Consider the following 5,680-nt stretch of genomic DNA (forward strand, 5'->3'; position numbering starts at 1 on the left):
CCTGGCTCTCCAACCACACATCGCCAGACTATTGTTCAACCTACAGAGGTAGATGTACTTCACAGCCTAGTATACTCCTCTTATCTGTTTCATCGTGAGTTTTATAATAATAATAATAATAATAATAATAATACATTTTGTTTATAAAGCGCTTTTAAAAGGAACTCAGAGACGCTGTACAGAAGTAAAAACCAATTTAAACAAAATTACATCAGCACACGCAGAATAAACAGAAAGCAAAATGATAACAAACAAACACCTGAACAATCACACATTAAAAGCTTGTTTAAAAAGGTAAGTTTCTAGGAGGGATTTAAATATGGATGTGTTGGTGCAGTCCTAAATATGTGGGGGGAGTAAGTTCCAGAGTGAGGGGGCAGCAATGGAAAAGGCTCTGTCTGAAGAGGTTTGAGATGGAGGAATGGCGAGTGCAGGAAAGGGGTGTGACAGTGAAGGAGGTCAGTGAGATAGGGCTTTGCGCAAGAAGAGGAGAATTTTGAATTGGATGTGGTAGGGAATGTGCAGTTTTTTGAGGACTTTTGAGGATGTACCATAAAGGATGCAATTGCAGTAGTCGAGTCTGGACATGATAAAGGTGTGGCTGAGGATTTCAGCAGCAGAGAAAGGCAAAAGCAGAGTAATAGACGTATGCGGGCTATGTTTTTTAGGTGAAAGAAGGCGGTTTTTGTGAGCTGGGTGACATTTTGTTCAAAGGTAAGGTGACTGTCAAAAGTGATACCAAGGTTGCTGATATGATGGGAAGGTCATAGGGCAGAGTCGTCGAATTGGAGGGTGAAATTTTGCACAGAATTTGTGAGTGATTTGGGGCCAATGATTATTATTTCAGATTTATTGTAATTCAGTTGGTAGAGATGTAAAGTTGGATGTCGTCAGTGTAGCAGTGGAACTGGAAGCCATGTTGACAGATGATGTTACTGAGGGGAAGCAAATATATGATAAACAGGAGGGGGGCAAGCAGTGAGCCTTGGGGGACACCTTGAGTCAGAGGAGCTATGGAGGAGGTGCAGCTTTTGATGTGGATGAACTGTTGTCTGTCAGTGAGGAAGGATTTGGTATGGTTTATGGTATGGAAGGCAGCAGTGAGGTTGAGGGGGATGAGGATATTGAGGTGGCCAGAGTCTGAGGAGGGGAGAAGGTCATTGGTAACTTTAAGAAGGGCTGTTTCTGTACTGTGAAGGGAATGGAAACCAGATTTGAATGGTTCAAACAGGGTGTTACGGTTGAGGTGAGATTTGATTTTTGCGGCGACAACACGTTCCAGAATTTTTGACAGAAAGGGGGGTGATTGCTGCCTGTTTAAGCAAGTGGGAAACTGAACCAGAGCTGAGGGAGGAGTTAATAATTTTGGTTATGAATGGAGAGATGGCTGGGAGACATATTTGTATGGATGGGGTCAAGAGTACTGGTAGAGTTTTTTATTTCGGAAGTAATGGTAGACAGTTTAGTAGGGGAAAAAAAGGGAGAACTGAAAGAAGTGGAAGAAGTCTGAGTAGGCTTGGAGATGGACAGTTATACCCAGTTTTCTTGTACCTGACGCCTGACTCTCGAGTAGGCATTTGCATGATTTCATATGGCAGACCTGCCAGCTGGGGAGGGGTCGTCTGGGCAGGTGAGAGCTGTGGTGAGGGGGACTGTTCCTGTGCAGGCTGCGGGCACGGGAATCTGCAGGAGCGTTGTTAACCGCTTCCAACAGCAGCCTACTGCAGTGGGAGGTGGACCTTTCCCGTTGTTTGCTCTGATGTCCTACGGAGGACTGAACAGCCGTCTGGTCGACAGCAGCAGCAGCGGGTGGAGAAGAGACAGCATCAGGAGCAGGAGATGGAGAAGAGACAGCAGCAGCGGATGGAGAAAAGGCGGAGGTAGCATCAGCTGTTAAGGAGAGTGTAGCAGCAGCTGCGGCGACAGGAGGAGAGGGGGCAGTGGCAGCGACCGCTGCGTCTGAGGCATGATGTGCAGGCTCAGTGGGTAAGCTAGCGGGATCAGTGGGGGCGCAGACAGAACCCGAGGCCACACCAGCTACACCTGGATTGTTTGGAGACTGCAGCGCCACGTAGTTATTACTGAGGAGGAGTGGAGGGGGAGAACCAGACAGTCTTCCCTTGCTTTTCCCTCCCCGGACTACAACCTCTGTCCAAGATTTGCGAGGGTTAGGGGTCAAGTAGGAGGAGGGTTAAAGGCACACAGGTTCCCACAGCAAGGTATCTGAAATTACGGAGTGGATAGTCAGCAGCCTCTTGGACTCCAAGGCTGCCATGTCTATGTAGCTGGAGGGCGTTGAATCCTTTTTCTGAACCAGGACCAGTAAGCAGAGGAGTTTTAAAAAAATGCTGCAAAAAATTGCAGCTCACTAAAAAGACGGAGATATAATATAGAGTTTTGACGGCAGCAGCTCTAGATGATTTGATCAAGTGATGCGGGAGGAAGAAGAGATCGCTGAGCCTGAGCCTGAATTAAAGGAGAGAGACAAGACTCAGCAGAAAACTGTGTCACTGATGGTAAAAATGACTTGGAGAGACAGTTTTATTCCAGGCGAAGCTTCTTATGGATGAAACTTACTGATTCGGGCCCAAAACTGGGCCCACTGCAATGAACAGGTGCAGGTAGGTTTGAGCTGGTGAAGCTCATTTCCTTGGCATATTGTTGTGGTCAGGCCATCCCAGTGATAACTTAAAATCCAGATGTCAAATGGCTAAAATCCTCAGTCCATAAAAAGTCATTGTTAAAACAGCCAGCCACCAGCAAGTTATAACTTTTAAAATGACTTCAAACTAAATAAAGAGTCGATTTAAGACAGAGCTTCTGACACAAGAAGACACAGGTGCCACACATGCGAACTCGATAAAATAAAATGTCAACATGTATGGTGTTCGCTTGTGACTAAGCTGTATTTTCCTTGACCACCTACCTGCCTGTCAGCTTCAGTCCTCATGCTTCCTCATCATCTGCCCACACCCGCTTCACCTTTACCTCCTCTGCTCCCTCCTCAGACCCCAGGCCCCCCATCATCATCCATTCCTTGTTAAAAAAAATTTCCTTTCCATCACAAACTCTGTATCATGCACTGGGGTTTCCCTCAAATTCGCAACACAATCAAGCAGTGGTGTCACCCAGCCTCCAACATTCCACACTCCCCAGCCAGTGTCATCCCCACTGCCCCCAGTCACATTCAAACCCAGCAGCTACATTCACCCGGTGTCCCACTCCTTCAACAAATATTTTACTGCAGTCTACCTCTTCAGACAGCTAAGTCTCAGTTACATCCTCACAGCCAGAATGCCATTAATTCCAGACAGGAACACTGACTCATGGTTTGTAATCTAAGGATTATAAAACTCTTATTTTAACAACAGCAATTGCTTCATAGATTTCACAAGACAATGTTAGTGCTGCTTGAGCTGGCCAGGACTTACCAGCTGACCTTTAAAATCGGAAAAAATAACCTTCTACAAAAAAAACAAAAAAAAACAGAACAAGCCTTCACTGCAGACAGATACAACTTCCCATATCACAAAATAACAATAACAAAACAAATAACAAAAGGACAAAGAACAGATCTAGGGCTGCAGGAGAGGGAAAAATCACCTGGGAATACTACCCGGTAAGTGGTGCTACATCTTAAATGTTAATGGGACTTTCTGAAGTGGGGCAGCTGTGGCTCAGAGGTGGGTCGTCTTCTAATCAGAAGGTCAGCGGTTTGATCCCCAGCTCCTCTGGACAACATGTCGAAGTATCCTTGGGCAAGATACTGAACCCCAAATTGCTCCTGACGCTGCGTCATCGGAGTGTGAGTGTGTGTGAATGATTATTGAGTAGCAGGTGGCACCTTGTATGGTAGCCTCGTCCACCAGTGTGTGAATGTGTGTGTGAATGGGTGAATGTGACATGTAGTGTTAAAGCGCTTTGAGTGGTCAAAAAGACTAGAAAAGTGCTATACAAGTATAGTCCATTCCATTTACCATGAAGTGTATCAAGTTTCCATTTTTTTCCTGTTCAGTATTTTGCCACACACAGTTTTTGGGACTCCATCAGTGCCTCATAGTTGCAACAGTGAAGAATGGAAACGAGAGGGAAAATCACTTTTTGATCTTGATTTTGATATTTTCTTCATTCTCAGCTAATGGATGAAATATTTGGACACTCCTGGGTCGGGCACCATTATCACCCCACCAATCTTCTCTTGTCAAACCTCATCATCCCATCCCATCATCACTCAGTCTTCCACTCCTCAACAGCAACACTATCAGCAGCCTGGCCCATCAATTGCCACCCCAAAATCTGGAAAGAAATAGAGCCAGAGGAAGAGTAACCCATCTTTTCAAGAAACATCCCAGTGCCATCCTGAGCAGAGGACAACTGCTCTGAAGTCCCTGGTCAGGCTAGAACTGTCAAGGTGGAAGAGGTTGAATGAAAAAGAAAGATGCACCTTTGAGAAGAACATGACGACATGCATGAGTCAAATACTGACTTGATTAAAGGAGATGGGAAAGCAGCAACAACAAATGATTGAAGTTTACTAAAAGAAAGCAACACAAAATAAAATTGTTAAATGATATTCATGTCTGTCCTTTTGATATGTTGTCGAGAAACAGAAAATTAAATGTTTGTTCACTGACACTCCACAAAGGGAACTATGTTTGTTTGGCTCAAACTCACAAGTGTGAAATGACTCCAACTGGAGGATTTTGAACTTCCTTAGAACACTACAATATGTGGTATTTGATTTCCATGTTAAACTTGCCATTTAATTTGAGATGTCTCACATCACCCCGTAGCATACCGCACACCAGCTTACAAAAACCTGTAATGAAAACGGTTTGAGTACGATGGTGTATCCTGTCCTTAAATGTGAGCACAAATCCTTTCTTTGTAATGAACTGCGTCCTGGTTGCTGGGCTGTTCCTCTTTGTGTCGATGGAGACAACTCTGCTCATCTCAATAGGGTTGGTCACCTGAATCCAAACATGTTGTGGAGGATGCAGCATGCTATCACAGTTGCACTGATGCACTCTGTTTTCATGTGCAGGCACTTGAGCCTCCCAAAGCTGGACTTCAGGATTCCAAATATATGCTCGATGGCCACACAAGCTGCATTCAGTTTCCTGTTAAAGTACCTCTGTCTCAGTGTTTATTATACATACAGGGCTTCCTCCCTGTAGATGTCTCATGAGAGGGTAAGCTGAGTAACCAATGATGCGCATTCCCTGTGGAACCGGGGCATGGGGATCTGCTCCTAGCAGCCGTCCAACTTCTTTGTTTCTAAATGCTCTGGAGTCGTGCCATCTTCCAGGGTGACCTACACTTACATGGCAGAAGCATGGCTGACTGTCACAGAAGCTGGTGAGGATGACGCAATTGAATAGTTTTTGGTTGTAATAGGCTTTAGGGTTGTTGCAGTGTGGTTTGATGACTGGAATGTGACATCCAGCCACTGCACAGACTGTATTTGTAAAGCTGGCTGTTTGAAACTGTACCTGTGGTGTGAGAAGTGCTTATCCTGTGAAATGTGATGGGACAGATGTGTTGACCACAGAACAAACCTGTTGGAGATATGCTGACACTGTGTATTTGGAGATACTGAATGTGTCTGCTACACCCCTATATGACTCCTGGTTAGAGTCCGCAGACAGGCAAGAATACTATTTGACAAAGCTAACTGGGA

The sequence above is a fragment of the Plectropomus leopardus genome, chromosome 15, assembly GCF_008729295.1.
Source record: "Plectropomus leopardus isolate mb chromosome 15, YSFRI_Pleo_2.0, whole genome shotgun sequence".
Lineage (NCBI taxonomy): Eukaryota > Metazoa > Chordata > Actinopteri > Perciformes > Serranidae > Plectropomus > Plectropomus leopardus.